The sequence below is a fragment of the Sitophilus oryzae genome, unplaced genomic scaffold, assembly GCF_002938485.1.
Source record: "Sitophilus oryzae breed Bouriz unplaced genomic scaffold, Soryzae_2.0 scaffold_926_pilon_pilon, whole genome shotgun sequence".
Taxonomy (NCBI): domain Eukaryota; kingdom Metazoa; phylum Arthropoda; class Insecta; order Coleoptera; family Curculionidae; genus Sitophilus; species Sitophilus oryzae.
In genome coordinates, this window is record NW_022147557.1 from 1,162,768 (window position 1) to 1,181,061 (window position 18,294).

At 33.1% G+C, this 18,294-nt stretch overlaps 1 protein-coding gene across 1 annotated transcript in view; it reads left to right on the forward strand.

Annotated features, from left to right (window-relative positions):
* The window catches only part of LOC115890792, a 211,859-nt gene that overhangs the window by 26,030 nt on the left and 167,535 nt on the right, over window positions 1-18,294 (forward strand). The window lies entirely within an intron of this gene.

Sequence of the window (18,294 nt, forward strand, 5' to 3'; positions counted from 1 at the left end):
GTCCGCCAACTCCAGAAAAAAGTAAAGGAACAGCAGAGTAATTTATGTTGCATTCATCGACCTAACGAAAGCCTTCGACGCTGTAAACAGAGATGCACTTTGGGCAATTATGCAAAAGTTCGGAGTGCCCAACAAATTTCTTAGTGTGTGTAAAAGCCTCCATAACAACAAGTCGAGAGTGTCACATCATGGATCACTGAGCGATCCCTTCCTGACAAATACAGGAGTTAGGCAGGGATGTGTCCTAGCTCCTCTCCTATTCAACATATTCATGGCAGCGCTCTCTATTATAGTGGACAGCAAACTGCAGGAAAGAGGAATGGGTGTTAGATACAGGTATGACGGCGGTCTGTTCAACATAAAAAGACTCAGGGCAAAAAGACGTAGAAAATTCATTACAGAACTCCAATACGCTGATGACTGCGCTCTAGTTGCAAATACGTTACAGCAATTACATGAAATGCTGAACACATATACCTGGGCATACGAGACTTTGGGCCTTAAACTGAACATCGATAAAACAAAAATCATGTGCCCGGAAAATCATAACAGCGCTATAAAAATCGGAGAAGAACTACTGGAATATGTATCGGAATTTAATTACCTCGGCAGTTTGATTTCGGAAAAGGCAAATATCGACTCTGAAATTCAGCACAGAATCAGCAGCGCCTCAAGAGCATTCTGGAAATTAAAAGACAGGGGTTTTTACAATCATGACTTGAGCACAAAAACGAAACTTGCAGTATCGAGCAGCTTGTATCGAGCAGTAATAATCCCCACCACGTTATATGGAAGCGAAACCTGGGTGCCGTACCGCTGACATACGAGCACATTAAACAAATTGCAACAGAGACACCTGAGACAACTTTTAAGAATCAAGTGGTACCACCATATCTCAAACGTATCAGTCCTTAAAAAAGTAAGCTGCGAGAGCGCTGAAGTCATAATTACTAAATCTCGCTTAAGATGGGCTGGCCAGGTATGCAGGATGCAAGAAAATCGCCTACCGAAATCTCTTCTTTACGGTGAACTTGTAGAGGGTAAGAGGAAACCGGGTGATTAACTCAAAAGATACAAGGATGTTGTTCATGAAAACTTAAAGGGGTATGCAAACTTAATAAGTATGCAGCATCAGTGGGAGGAAGCAGCGCACAATAGAACGCAATGGAGGAGAATTGTAAATTCAGTTAATAACGACAACGAAAAAGTAAAGAGGCAACAAAGTAATGACATTTTTTAATGTCCGGAGCGCGGAAGAGAGATAACATCACGTATCGAGCTTTTCAGTCACAGAAAAGCTCATGACAGAAAACGCCCTGCGTAACCATCTTTTGATGCGTGTCAAATACTCGTCAGCGAGTAATGGCAGTAGTAGTAGTAATATTTTTATTAATAAGCATTGTGTTTAAAAGTGAGCATTATCCAGATGAAAATAGCCTATATAAAACAAAAAATTGCGTATAATCCTTGATCTTAGATATGAAAATAGTTATTTATCATAACATGACGTTTGATAATTCATTAAATTGTTCCATTTGAAATAGTGGAGAAAATGTAATTTAGTGTTGGCTCATCCAGTATATTTTATGCTTACAGAAAAATATATCTAACTGGTGTTGAACAGGCAACTAATAAAACATATTTACACTGAAAAATAAAAAATAAATATTGTACTATTAATGTGAGCTTTTACTAGTAATTATTGTTAACATTCACTAATTCCCGACTTTTACTGTAGCATATACGCATATGTATACTTCATGAGATTAAGTGTCCATTTCACCTACTCCGAAAAAGTAGCTAAATAAGCGTTCGGCATTTAACATTTTATGTACAACTAGCTAGGTATTTTTACACAAATGAAGAAGGAAATTAAAGATAAAGGAAAAAATGTCAATACCTATGCGGATTCATCACTCCAAAAAATTCTATATTGTATTTAATGGAATCTAATAAAAATAAATGTATTGCTCATGCATCTGTAGATGTTAGTAATGTATGGCAATCGCTTATTTGATTTTAAAGAGCATAACATAAATAAACACAACATACCTAAAAATTAAAAATAATCATACAGAAAGTTTGGGGCTTTTTGGTTTTACCTTATTAAATAATTGTTATCAGGTAGTAATTGTTAATTTTCAAGTTTAACTTGATATAATGTCATTTTAACAGAACGTCAACGGTTTTTGTAGACGTATCTGTTTTAAAAAAGTAAAGTGTTCTCGAATAGTTGAATTTAAATATTTTAAATAGTTTTTTTTTATTCTTTGTGTTTTTTTGCTTCCGACGACGGAAAGAGATAAACTTTCCGAAACGTTAAGCAATTTTTTTGTTCGTTAGGCAAATTATTTGTATATCTGTAAATCTAACTGCTGACAAGTAGTGTCCGTTTGGATTAACGCAGCAGTGTTTACAAAAAATAACTATTTTATTTTGTAGATTTTTTTCCAATGGCGAAATACCCCTATATGATTTTTTGGAGTAAAGATAAAGGATTATACTATATCTGCATTGTAGCGCATTTTTAGACAACTTCTTTATTTTTATGATTTTGATGGTCAAGCATCAACAAAATATTCCTTATGTTTGGACTAAATTTTCTCGAAAATAAAGACATAATTTAAAATTCCGTTACTATACGGAAATAAATTGAAGTTTTTTGATTATAGTGATATATAATTCATATGGTTTTGTAACAAATTGCTCTACCAAGAAGCATTTTTTGTTTTATAAGTGTGTTAGGAAACTTCCCAACACCATATTATACAACCTAAACGCATCCAGAATTGTTGTGAGTTATTGGTAACCATTATATAACACTTATATGCCCTAAACGGTCCATTTTATAACTGTTCCTATGGTAACCCTTAACACTCAAGGTGTGCAACCAAAGTCCTGAAAACTTTCTCAACACCTTTATAATATATCCTATCGAGTTACCGCTATAAAACTGAAAAAGGGTATATAATAGTTATATAGTGGTGGTGAGAAGTTTCCTAGAGACTACCTACATAGAAATATCGCGCATGCGCGTTTTTTGAAAATATACTTGTTTCTTTCTGGCTAACTACTTTAATATTTGCCTCTTTTTTTAACACAAAAAGCAGATATGATCTTATTGCTCCAAGTTGTCCTACGCAGATAATCCAGACCAGAAACAAAAGAGACAAAATGACGCCATCCCTGTCATAGCCTACAAAAGCGTTTGCATTATGCAAATGACTTATGGAAATTACTGGCTTAATAACATCTATTGCGCCTATCCAGAGTACTAAATACATATGCGATATTAAATTTACTGTGTGAAAATCAATTTTATCTCCAAAAAACACATGCGCCCCCAAAAGCAGAATTATTTAATAGATTTTTTTATAAACATAAAAAATATGGTAAAATTTTTGTAATGAAAGTCAAATTTATTAATATAAATAATAGAACATACGACTTTTTAATACATAGAAATAACTGGCAACTGGACAAAATATAGTTTTGTACCAGTTTTCAAAGTTATCTTAGAAATACTCATTGTAGCCAAAAATGAAGACATCAAAAATAATGGCGTCCATTATATTGTATGGCGTCCATTATATTGTATGGCGTCCATTATAAGTGCTATATATTACTTTAGGGTCTATAACATACTCATCAACCATTATATAAATTTGGTTACTTAAGGTTGCGTAAATGAGTTTAGGTTATTTAAAACACCAATTTTAGTGTTTTATACAACTAAAGGTGATTATTTTAATTCATTATAAATGTCGGGGTGTTTATGGCTACCTTTAGTGACCCAGAAAACCTTTATGTAAACCGAGGTGTCGACTGTAGCGACTCCCTGCGAACGAAGTTTGACATTACAGCAATTTGACAGAAAATGTGCAGAAAACAAAATATAACCTCATAAAATTGAAATAATACTGTTTTGGTTCAATTTGATCTATATTTAAAGTGGTAGGAGTTTTCAAAAGAGTTCTAGGGTCCTTTGGTACTTTGGTAGAACAGTTATAAATGAATTGACTATAGAAAAAAGCTCTTTAAGTGCAGAATGTGTAATGTTAAATCGCAAAGCTCATTCTCTTATGTTATGCATTATTTAATGCCTTAACCAGGCATCTTCCAGTTCCTGATCGTTTTGGTAACTTTCTGTTGGATATATCTCAGGTTGATCCTGATCTCTGTTTGTGGATGGTAAATCTGCATTTTGGCTTTCAATATTGGTAGATGTAGTTTGAATGAGGTTTGGATTATTCCTATTTTTTTTAAACTCTGAAGAACCTTCCTTTTGAACGTAGATGTATTTTTGTGTTTCGTCCAGTTTATTTTTTTATTATTTATTATAATACCGAATTGCTTTGCTTGCTAATATATTATTTGTTTTGATTATATTAAAAATTTGAGGTTATGTCATTAGGTTTGATATTCGGCAACTACAGATTATATAAAGCATGCAACCATTTGAAAGGTGCAAAAAAAACGATTTGAGGGAACAATTATATAACTTGTAGTGTTATTGGTTACATAACGGTTCTTAATAACACCTTTAATTATATAGTGTATATCTTGCGTACCTTTCTAACACCTAATACCAGAAGTTATATAAAATAGATGTGAACACCTTTATAAAACCTTTAGTAATAAGAACCTCTAGTTTTATAAGGAAAGTGATAAACAACATTTTAAGGTTACTATTAGTGATAAGTGACCAACGCTACACTTATATAAATCAAAACACTGTAAGATACCAAGGAGACATTTATTAAACCTTTATATAACTAACCTTGAGGATATATAACCTAAAGGAACTTAAAATGTTACTTGGGTCGCTATTTTATGGCAAATGCTGAAGCTCTGCAAACCTTAATCAAGCCTTAATCAAAGCACATGTGTTTGGAATTTTAGTTGAGGCTTAAAAACGACAGGATGGGGCTAAGCCTTATGCAGATTTTTGAAATATAATATATATTTCCTTCGGCCACACACCCGCTTTACGCGACCCCTGAGAGCGACCCGAACAGTACAGCGTAATAGATTTTAAGGGATAGCATTTTTTTTATAAAAAACATTATGCGAGAGAAATACACAGTACTCTGTTTAAATTGTAGATAAGATCGAGTAAAAGGACCAAATACAAAGCCAGATACGTAGTTTTTTTAAAACACTAGGTCACCCTGTACATATACAGATCAACAAGTAAAACAAAACAATTATGACGATTTCAGCCCTATAATTTTACCGTCGGCGTCGTGCCGTGTTTTCATAGCCAGGCAAATCTTTTATTGCCCATTCATTCGCACATAAATAAATAATTATCAGGAGCCATCAGCACGTTTTTTACCTTTTTTTTCTTAAATCAAACCGACTTTATGCATTAACTCGTCGGCAACTACTGAGAGCTAATTAATGTTAATTCTTGAAAGTGCTATAAATCTAATTACTTATTTAATTTATTTTCTGTCTGTCCTGCATCTCACTACTTAGTCGAATACTAACCCAAAGCAAATCGGCTATCAAGTGGCGTCTTTCGCTGAATGCTATAGCTTTAAGAGTGAATATTTCTCCTTCATGATAAAGCTAGCCCAACTAAAACATAAAATGTAAAAAATGCCATAACATTTTTATTCGAGAGTATCTTTTAAATACAGGGTTGTTCACCACATACGACACAGAGTATTGTAGATAAACGATTAGATTTTTACAAGTTGTAAGTTTTGGGTTCGTTGAAGGACTATTAGAGCTACAATTTGAAAATATTTTTACAAGATACAGAGTGTACCAAATAAGTAAAAAATATTATAGTTGTATTTTTTTAAATGGAACATCCTGTATATTATTATATTTTTAGATTCTACGATTCAAACAAAGGTAAATTTGATTAAGGTTTATCACACTTAAACCTTACCGTTTTTGAAATATTTTCAATTTTATGAAATTGCAGTAAAAATTTTAAGGCTTCATTTCTCCAAGGGTTACGAACTTTTTAATACTAAATAATTACTGAAGTTTATTTATTGATCAGCTATCGTGTTGCAACAATAAACAAAATACTACCTTATACGGGGTGTCTAAAAATTTATATTAAATAATTACTAGCTTTAAACGGCAATAACTTGTTTAATTTAAATGGAACACCCTGTATATTTTACGAGAATCAGATGCACATTTTAATTGTCTATCAAATTGTATTATGCCATTTTTACTTATCTCTTCAAGTTTTCATAGAAGTAGAATTTTCTGCTAAATTAGACCTCATTTATCACTATACCCATGGGATATTGACATTTTAGATTATTTTTAAAAATGTAACAAATTTTCAGAGTACCAGATATTAATATTGTCGATACCTATAATTCGCTTATTTCATTAAAATAATAAGGAAAATTATTATTAAATATTTGTTAAACAGTACCAATTAATATGATCCCAGTATTTAAACTATATTAATTGGCTGTTTACGTTGATTAAAAATAATTGCTCCAAATACTAAAAACTGAATTTTGTATGTGTATTAGACAGTGTGGCAAAAAGCCACCTTATATATTGTATTTCATTCTTTGACGAATGCTTATTTAAAACAATAGGGACGTTCATTTTCATAACTTATTATTGTATTGATTTCTGAGTCAAATCCACATTTATTTAGAAACATTTATTAATTAAAACAATTAAGTATGTAATTAACTAATTGTTAGGCGGAAATAATATTCGAAGTATATTAATAATTAGTAATAATTTGTATACTCTTGTACCAAGATTTAAATAGTTTTCTTTTTGTAAACAAATGGGCTTGCAATATTATTATTTTTACCATCTATATATTTTTTACATATGTTGCTTTAAAAAAAATCTAAAATGTCAATATTCCATGGGTATAGTGATAAATGAGGTCTAAATAATAAGAAAATGCGTTTTCTATGAAAACTTGAAGAAAGAGGTAAAATATGGTATAATAAATTTGCTGGACAATTAAATTGTGCATCTGATTCATGTAAAATATATAGGGTGTTCCATTTAAATTAAACAAGTTATTGCCGCTGAAAGCTAGTAATTATTTAATATAATCATTCTGTATAAGGTAGTATAATTTTTATTATTGCAACATAATATCTGATCAATAAATAATCTTCAGTAAATATTTAGTATTAAAACCTTTAATACCCTTGGAGAAATAAAGCCTTAAATTTTTAAAAACGGTAAGATTTAAGTGCGATAAACCTTAATAAAATTTACTTTTATTTCAGTGGTAAAATCTAAAAATAGAATAATATATAGGGTGTTCCATTTAAAAAAATACAACTATAATATTTTTTACTTATTTGCGACACTCTGTAGCTTCTAAAATTATTTTTAAATTGTAGCTCAAATAGTTCTTCAACAAACCCAAAACTCACAACTTGTAAAAATCTAATCGTTTAGCTACAATATTCCGTGTCGTATGTGGTGAACGACCCTGTATACTATTTCAATTCAGATATACATATTAACGGTGCATCCATACATAAAATATTCTAAAATCAAATAAATCAAAAGATATATTAAAAATCTCATCGAATATTTTAAACAGCCATGTGTTCTATTTTCTTTGTTTCAAACTGACCAGACTTCCACCTCCCAGTCAACTCTAACGTTACACTGATAAATAATTGGCCATATTTTACAACTTTCCTATTATTCCTTTATGAAATAATATAAAATGCGATTTCTATGTTTAAACAAGATGAGTTATTGCACGCAATTACGCTAACGGGATAATTTGTATTTAATATTGATACAGCGTGAAGCATAATTTTTAGTGCAGTCGGGTTACTGTCTGTAAGTAGGTATGTGTTTTTTTTTTACTTTTCTTTTAGGCCATTCATTCGGCGAAATATAAATTTATGATAGAAATATAAATCAATGTAATTGGTAATAAATGTATTAGATGTAATATTGTTAATATCAGGTGGATTGCTGGATAATATAAAGTATGTTCAACGAAATAGTGCAGTTCAATTTGAAACAGGATATGGGAATGAAACCTGGGGAGAAAAATACCTAATAAATTAGGAATTTTTTTTTTCAAAGAATGTTGGTTAGATATAATTACGTTTAAACTGGGAGAATGTAGAATGAGTAAGAGGGGGGTTATCACCGCGACCCTAAAGTTAGTTATAGTCATCAGTTAGTTAGAGTTATAGCTCATCATACAGTATATAACTCATCATACCTGGGGATATTTTTGTTGTAAAGGGGACAAGGTATTTCCCATTCTCCTCTGATAACAGATGTTCATCCTCGGAGGAGTGGGCATTAGGGTGGGATGATTTTTTTTTTACTAAACTAATTGGCACTATCTACCAAAAGTTGCCTTTGCTATAGTAGATAATTTGTAATTTTTTTCAAAATTTTGAACAAATGTTTTCTTTCCCCGCCGCTGAACAAAAAAAAATTTTGGTACTAAATTAATTAGCACTATCGACCAAAAGTTGCCTTTCCTATAGTAGATATCCTGTAATTTTTTTCAAAATTAATAAAAAATGTTTTCATTCCCCGCCGCTGAAAAAACGAAAATACATCGAAGATCGATAGGACCGACACATCTACCCAAGCAGCATTTGGACGTCGGGACAACGTTGTGTCACGCGACCAAACGTCGGGGCGCAACGTCGGCACAACCTCGTGCCAACCCTAGTCTGCACTAGTTTGGAGAATAATTCTTGGGTCAAAACGACGTTGGATACCGACGTTGGCTAGAAGCCTAATTTAGTACAAACTGCAACGTTGTTTAAAATACTAATTCACAGAAATACAAAACTAATATGGCGTCTAAGTCGCGTTTTATCCTAAATTGGGATAATTATAGTAAAAATATTATTTTTATGATTTAGTTAGAGACATATGTCAGATGGCAGTGAAGGAAAACAAAACAAAAGTATTTAAGTGTGTGTGGAGGATGTTTGAAGATCATAATTATTGAAACACTTTAACCGACTCTGTAACTCGTTACCCAAGGCAAAAAAGTTAAACGCAAACAACTTTATTGATAAATGTATTGTTTCTACTTTGAAAAATACTAATGGGCCTTAAAATTAAAGAAGTTTTAAAAATTTTCTTGAATTTTTTTTATAGTAAAATGAGAATAATTTATTCGCAGTCGAAAAAATTGTTTCCGCGTGTTTTTTAGGGTCAAATATTTCAAGTTAATTTATTTTATATGTACCTTTCTCATGTCCCATTTTAATTAAGTTTTTTTTTATAAAAACAAAAACAGCACTGAACTGTCTGACTGAACAGAACAATGAAGTGAAAATTTAACATTTAAGGTTATGGTTCAATACAGTTGCAAAAAGGTAGTGACTCGACGTCCTACCAACGTAAGAATAAGGAAATCTAAACAACGTTGGAATTAGTAAAACAGACGACGTTTGCATAACGTTGAATAGGTCCCTGAAACTGACGTCGGAAAACTCTATATTGTCCAACCTTGTAACTACGTTGTCCGAATCACCTAAAGATCACTTAAGCAAAAAGGTTAGAAGACAACGTTTATTCGACGTCGCAGAAGCTTCTACTTTGCTGTAGTACTAGTCCAACGTCGGCACAACGTTATAAAAACGTTTAAATTTATTTTAATACCCAAGGTAGGGAGCTAACTATTTTTTGTAACTAATCCAACGTTGTGTTTAGTAAACATGTGGTCGCAAGTCGTGAAAATGCTACTTGGGTAATATTCTAGCAATAGGTTGCGATGGAACAGTTGTGAACACAGGCAACATTGGTGGTGTCATCTGTTCTTTAGAAAAACAAATCGGGAGACATTTGCATTGGATTGTCTGTCAGCTACACTCAAACGAACTTCCTTTAAGGCATTTGATTGAAAAGTTAGATGGAACTACTCCTCTGGTCCTAGAGGTTTCTAGGGAGCTATCGGAAAAAAATTAACAAGCTGTGACCAGTTGCCTGTCACAAATTATAAACCCATTAAATGCGAACTTCCTGAAGTAGATAGAGAACAACTGAGTACAGAGCAAAAATATTTCTTTGACGTAACCACCGCTGTGAGTACAGGTGAATTTCCTGCCAGTCTTGACTCTAAGAACCCTGGTAAATTATCACACGCAAGATTGCTTACCACCGCGAATATAATTTTGAGATTCTATGTAAGTACCCCTGCCCCATCAGAAAACCTGGTAGAAATTGCTACGTTCATTAATAAAGTATATGCTCCTATGTGGTTTAACATTAAAACCAAGCCCAAAATAAAAGATGCTTTTTTTTAATTTATAGCGCACTATACGTTTTAGTCGATATCTGAGAGAAGATCTCAGAGAAATTATTGATAAAACCATACAAAGGAATGCATTCTTTGCCCATTCTGAAAGTTTACTAGTTGCAATGCTTGCTGATGAGAGGCGACACATTCGAGAGCTAGCTATGCGCCGAACATTATCCATTAGGACGAAGGAGTCGGCGGCACAAGGTTGTAGGTGTATCAGGAAGTTTGAAATTCCTACAATAAACTTTTTGGCAAACGGCTATATTGAACTCATCTTTTGGCAAGAGCAAGCTATTAGTGAGCCAACACTAAATCGACGTTTAACTGATGAAGAATTAAAAAAAGAAATTAGTGAAAATTCGCCTATGCTTTCATTGCTTTTCAACCTACCTTGTCACACCCAAGCTGTAGAAGGTATATTAAAGTTGTTTCTGAAGCTTCTTTAAGCATTTGTGATGTGAGTGCTCGTGATGGTTTTATAAGATCAGGGCTTCAAGATCACAATATAATGCCAGTTTTTGAAAACAAGGGAGACTATAAGGCAGAATAATGAGGTATATATTATTTAATTTATAATAATAATAGCTCCCGTATATAGCGTTTAACGCCTTGGGAGTAGCAAGGTACAGCTTGCTATACTAGAGCCGTTCGGTATACAAGGAAGGTAATGTGACTAGCACTACGCTTCAACCGCCTGTTATTACCTCAGGATTGTCAATCCCAAGTACTCATTTAAGGCTGAGTCGACTTAGGTACCCAAACTATTTTTATTTTAATAAAAATAGTCGGCTGATGAAATGCCGGGTGTGGGAATCGAACCCACACCTTGAGATTGGTAGACGAGAGCCTGTACCTCTACGCCACCGGGCACCTTATTTAGGACCTTATTATTTAATATATAACTCTAAAATTAACAATATTATGATTAAACTATCAAACATATATATAAACCACGGAGGTTGGCGGGCGGAGAAGGGTGGTGGAACACAAAATGCAGCCACCTCCCTGTGGTGCATTCTGGGTAGTTGAGGAAACTAGCGAAGACCTGAATTCTTCGAGATTCAGGAAATTTTCTATAAATTTAAAACTGAACATATTTTGTCATTGCAGGCCATGAGAGGAGTATAAGAAAATTTTGAAAAAAATCTTCAATAATTGAACAACTTTTAGCGCATAACCTTCTAAAAAAAATTTAAAAAAAAATATTTCAAGGTTATTGCGGTGTATGATATCAAGGTCAAAAAAAATTGAAAAAACTTACTCATAATTTGCTACTATAAAGACAACTTTTAGCATGTAGTGCTAAGTGCTCAAGCGAATTTTCGAAAATTCTTTGGTTTTCGCTCCACCCTAGTGGCCATCTAACCTCCTTCTTCTTCTTCTTCTTTCAGTGCCTATCCTCTATGGATGTTGGCAATCATGTTGGTCCACATAATCCTATTGACAGCCATTCTGAATAAATGTACGGTCGTCATTCCCGTCCACTGTCTAATATTTTTCACTCTTGATGTTCGTCGGCGTCCCTGACCTCTTCTACTATTTATTTTGCCCTGCGGTATTAGTTGGATAAGTTGGTATTTATCATTACGCATCACATGCCGAAGTTATGCCATTTTTCTCACTTTCACACTATGTACAATTTCTAGTTCCTTTTCCATTCTCTGGATCACGGTGTTGTTTGTGACAGGGTAAGTGTATGAAATCCTGAGCATGCGGCAATAGCACCACATTTCAGAGGCTTCCAAGCGTTTAGATGTAGCATCTGTCAAGGTCCATGCATCCACTCCAAATAGGAGCGTAGAGAATACGTAGCACCTTAGAACCTGTGTTCTTATAGCAATATTCAAGTGCATATTGCATAGGTTTTTTCTAAGAGGGTTAAAAACGGTTCTGGCTTTTTCTATGGAGCATCTGATCTCCCGCGTCTGTGATCCCATTCCTTGTTCAGACTGCAGCCCAAATATGTGATTGTATCTGCTGTTTCCAAGGTTTCTTTATTCGCCCTAAACTGGTGGTACTGCGCCTCATCGTTTTTACTAACTACTAGAACTTGGTCTTCTTGCAGTTAAGCCTCATACCATACATATCACATGTCTCTACTACATGATCTATTAATTTCTGCAATCCCTCAGCACTATCTGCTGTATGCTTTGATTTTTCTCGGTCGTAAGTTCTGAGGAACTTTTTCGAGTGTCTTAGACCTTTGGAGGACACCCATTCCCAGGATGGAGTCTTCCAGATTCTTCAGTTCCGCTTTCAGTTGGTTCCCGTTTGGAAAACAGAACGGTTCTGGTCCAGTAAGTGTTCGCTCCTTTCCTATCTAGATCATTTGCTTTTTCATTGCCTTCTATCCCTTGGTGAGCAAGTACGCAGAGTAGGAGGACTTTATTTTCTTTGCCTAATTTGTTGAGCTTTTCTAGACATTCTTTGACCAACTTCGAATTGATGGTTACTGAGTTGATCGCGTTAAGTGCTGCTTGACTATCGGATAGGATGGCAATTTCCTGTTTTCGATAGTTCCTATCTAAGATAAATTCTACGCATCTTTCGATAGCGTGCCCACTGGTTCGGAGTTTTTAGTTTTCGGTCCAAATACTCATATCCCTGTCTCTGCTTTGGTTTTGGAAGTATCAGTATACCACATGATGGTATGGTCTTTTATATTATACAAAACACCCCCTATCTCTGAAACGGTAGGTAACAGATATTGGTGTGCGGTTTTCACCATTATATTTTTGATTAAAATTGAGCTCCAGACACCGTTGTTAGTTTTCGTCTATCTCCTATAGAAAAGGATGTTTCCCTTTAAAAGCATCCAATTTGACCCACCCTGTATATGGCTTCAAAAATTATATTCCTAACAACAAAGTTGATTTATTCGGGTATGAAAATTACGCCATATCTAAATGATCAAATGCCAAAGATTTTTCCGTTTAATTTTAAGTCAATCTAGGATAGATAGATTTTTTTTAGTTTAATTTTAAGTCAATCTAGATAGTTCTAGGATAAATAGCTAAATTTCCGAGAATTTTTTTTCGTAGAAAATAACAGACTTACTAAATAAAGCAGAACATACTCTGTACAGTTAATGTCTTCATAATTTAAGCCAATTTAACAGTCGGCTACCTTTCTCACAGTAGCAGCAGTCAGCCAGCGATCGTATTCTGTTAGAAAAAATTAAGCAAATCGTTCCCCGACCACAATAAGATTTGACAAATTTGACGTGAACGTTTCCCATAGAACTTTTTTTTCACAAAGCGGCCAAACCACAAAGTCGTTAGCATATTCAGGCCAATGGGACAATAATAATTTAACAGTGTTTTAGACCATGTAAATTATAAAGTAAAGGAATACAGTAAAACTATTTGATTTATTTATTTGCGTATCTAAGTAATAAATAGGTTCTTGAAAAAGATTTGTTTTCATAATTTTATTGTTTGAAACTTGATACGGAGCAATTATTTCTGTACAGGGTTCAGCAATTCTGCGTCGGGCATCTGTAGTTCCTGTAATAAAAAACCTTTTTCGTCCATTTTTTAATTATCCATCTAAAGCAGATATAATATACAAGGTGTTCCTTTAAAGAAACGAAGAAAATATATTTTATATTTTAGAAAGTTTGGCATAGAATTTTGAACACCCTGTATGGTTTAAGATTGCGATATCTGTAGCAAAGTAAGTACATACCAACTATAGTAACTACTAAGTATAGTTTTGATTTTAGAACATTTCTTGTATTTTTAATATTTTTTTTGCAAGAAAGGCTGAAAAATATATTTTGTATTAATATTTGTAAAGCTATCAAAACATATTTAATAATATCTTAGGAATATGGAAAGTGATCAGAAAGAAGGTGATATATGCAGTAATATACAAGCTGTTCCATTTATAAAAAATTATCCCGATCCACTCACACTTTTTAGCCACCCTGTAGATGTTAAAATGTTTTCTTGAAATACATCCTAATACATATTTTAGGCCTGTGCTTATACAAAAAATCTAAGTTTTTTATTATAGCAGCTACAGATGCCCGAGGCACTAATTTACAGGGGCCGGCCCTGTAAATTGATAATTTTTACCACAGACGTGTTTAAAAAATAGATTAACCATATATATCGACATATGTTTTAGCCTAACATATACAAGCAAAATATAAAGAAACTTTTCCATTTAAAGTTTTATTTGGATACAGAATTAATAAAATTCTCTTTTCCATATTTCTTCCAGGAGAATATTGGAATTACATATAGGCTGGCTCCTCTCATACGCCGCTGAAGCTCCAAGGTGAACGATAGTTTATATCGAAATGAAATTTTGGCAGCATATGTAGGTTAACTGAAAGCATTTTATAAAAATATATAGAATTATACAGGGTGTCCCCAAAAAAAGATACATATCAAAGTTGTGTTTTTTCTACCGGAACACCCTATATATTCATAGATTTTCGGATTCTAGGAAAAAAATAAAGGTGAGTTTTATTAAAGAAGCATATACCTAAAATTTAAGGATTTTGACATATTTCACATTTTGTGAAAATGAAGAGTAAATGTTAAATTTCGATTTTTAGAATTTAGAATTTAGAATGAGTGGGAGGGGGGTTAATCACTTCGGCCTTACAGATCCATTGTGTTCCCCTTTCTTGAATCATAACTCATCATACAGTCCCAGGGCTTTGACAAAAGCCAGTATCTGGGACGGTTTTATAGAGGGTAGTTCTCCATCTCCAATATCAGTCGTACCAAAATTCATGGCACGAATGGTTGTCGTCTCGGCGCACTCAGTGATGAGGTGTACTGGTGTTTCACCATCTTCCCCACAGAATCTGCATTCGCCGTTTCTTCTTAGTTTCAATCTACTGAGGTGTTCATTGAGGAGACAGTGTCCTGTTAAAAACCCCGTGACAATCCGAAGATTGTTCTTACTCAGACCCAGGAAGATCTGTGATTTTTCTTGATCATAAGCCCTCAGAAACTTCTTCGAGTGTCCTAGACCATTGCAAGATTTCCATTCCAGGTTGCGGATGGAATCTTCCAAGTTCTTGAGTTCCGCCTTGAGTTGGTTACCACTTGGAAAGCAGAACGGTTCTGGTCCAGTTAGTGGAGTGTTCGCTCCTTTCCTAGCTAGATTATTTGCTTTTTCATTGCCTTCTATCCCTTGCTTTTTTCGAGTAAATTTCGATAGAAGCTACCTAAATTTTAGGGGACCTTGTATAGCCTGATATTTAATTACAGTAACCATTGTATGTAAACCAAATTGAAATTTGACCTGAAAACTTATACAGGGTGAGACAAAATTAATATGTAACATTAATAACTTTTAAAAGCAAGTTACTCCTTTATTTTAAATGGAACACCCAGTATATTATTCCGATCAATGGGGAATTTACATATCTTCAAAATATTATTAAGGTTGCCTATCCCTCAGACAAAGATTTTCCTAGATATTTTAATTTTTTTGCTTTTGTGTCAATTGATCTTTATTATTTGGAAAAATCTAGGGTGGCTGTGAATACCTTTTGTTAATTTAAAAAAAATTAAAGATTTTAGAGCAAAATACTCAACGGTAATAAAAAATACACATTTAAAATATATTTTAATTATTACAGAATTAAAACTAGATATAAAGCTATAATTATGTGACAAAAATTAGCTAGATGAAATCAAATGCTCAAAGTGCTTCATTTCCTGTTAACTGCATAAAATGATTGTCCTTGGAGTTCTATCGACAATATTTGGTCGAGTTTTGTAAACACTGTCTTTAACATATCCGCATATCCCAATAAAAAAAAATCAGACTATTTAGCATGAAAGGAGCATTTAAATATTCTATTAAATGAAATGTGAATTGGGATGGTGAATGTACACTGCGTTCACCAACTAATAGAATCATATCAATTCTCTCTGATATAGGATAAGTTTGCATTTTCGGCAAATTTCTGAGATTTTTGTTTTGTGTTTTATCTGACACAAAATGATAACTAGTTGTTAATGTTGGACTAATTGAACAGCTATATTGAAGTAACGTCAGACATATCAAAGCCACCTAGATTTTATCAAATAATAAAGATCTACTCAGATCAAATCATGTATATGAAAATATCTAGGAAAACCTTTGTTTAAGGGGTAGGCAATCTTAATAGTATTTTGAAGAGACATTAATTCTCCATTTAATATCGGAATAATATACTGGGTGTTCCATTTAAAATAAATGAGCAATATACTTTTGAAGGTAACCAATGTTCAATATTAATTTTGTCTCACCTTGTATAACTTTTTCGATCAAGTTTTAATTTAATTTAAAGTACAATAGTTAATTTAACTACATATTAGGTTACACCGGGTAAATTCCAATTTAGGTAGATTTTATTGTGATTTAAAAATTGTTTCTCATTTATTGGAAATGTTAAATATATCAAAAACCATACTTTTAGTCATATACTTCTCTTATAAAACTCACCTTAATTTTTCTCCCCGAATAAGACAATCAATTAATATATAGGGTGTTCCCATTACAAAAAAACACAACTTTATACAACTTTTTTTGGGGACACCCTGTAGAACTCTCTATATTTTTAAAAAGTGCTTTGAATTAACCTACATATGCTCACAAAATTTCATTTCAATACACACTGTCGTTCTCCTTGGAGCCTTCGCGGAGTATGAGAGGCGCCACCCTGTACATAGTACATAGAAGTTATATGACTATGACATGACATCATTACAGTCGGGAGCTTTGAATAAAACAGTAATTCACCACAATACACGAAAACATTATACTTTTAATACTGGATGCACCATGTTAATTGATGATTATTTTTTTATTTTCTTGAAAATTTATAGGTTTCAACTTTGTTAGAGTTCGACTAGTACTTGATATTATTTTTCACGTATTGGTAGCAAAAAAAAATATTTTTACTTTTTACTCAATTATTATGCTCTTTGTAATATGCTGCTTAATGTAACATGCCACTGCGGTTTCGCATAATTATGTGTGCGTTCTAAACGTGTATTTGTTTTGTGCGGAATAAAACATAACAACAAATAAGTACCTGCTCACATTAAATGCCACTTATTAAAGCTCATATTTTAGAGTCAAGTGAGATATTGATGTGTAAATTAACGGCTGGTGAGGCATGGGTTAAACGAAGCGACAGCACTGTTAATATTAACGCGAACGAGTGTTTGCCTTTCATCTTGCAATTCTAAGACCACACGTCAAGGGTTAAGGGTTAATTATAGATTGTGCGAAAGATACTTTTGAAGGTAACCAATGTTCAATATTAATTTTGTCTCACCTTGTATAACTTTTTCGATCAAGTTTTAATTTAATTTAAAGTACAATAGTTAATTTAACTACATATTAGGTTACACCGGTTAAATTTCAATTTAGGTAGATTTTATTGTAATTTAAAAATTGTTCCTCATTTCTTGGAAATGTTAAATATATCAAAAACCATACGCTTTTAGTCATACAGTGTGTCAATTTTAAAACTTCCCACCCTTAATATCTTTCTTGCAGTTAAAAATATGAAAAATCGGAAAGACACGTCAATTTTATTATTATGGGGGACACTTTAAATGAATATTTTTGGCCAATTTTCTTTCAACCCCTTAGGAGGGGTAGATGTCACCCTTACAATCTTAAATGGAAATGGGGGTCAAGTGTCACATCGTTTTAAACGACATTTAATTCTCTTTTCAGCGGTATTTTACTTGATTGCTTTTTGTCCAGAGATTTCGTAATAATCGCGTTTCAAAGATGCAGAAACAACTAAACATTGAGATTTTGGTTTTCAGGGTAGTGTTTTAAATTATCGCAGGGGATCTCCTTGTAGTACAAATGATTAGAAGATTGGCTACATTGGAATTAGAACATTGGTTACTTGTACACTGAAAATTTTTACTAAAATTGACCAAATTAAATATCGTACATATCGTGATTATTCAAATTTTAATTATATCGACTTTATGAATGATTTAGAGATGCGCAATTGGGATCATATATATAGTCTGGACGAAGTTGATAAAATCGTAGAATAC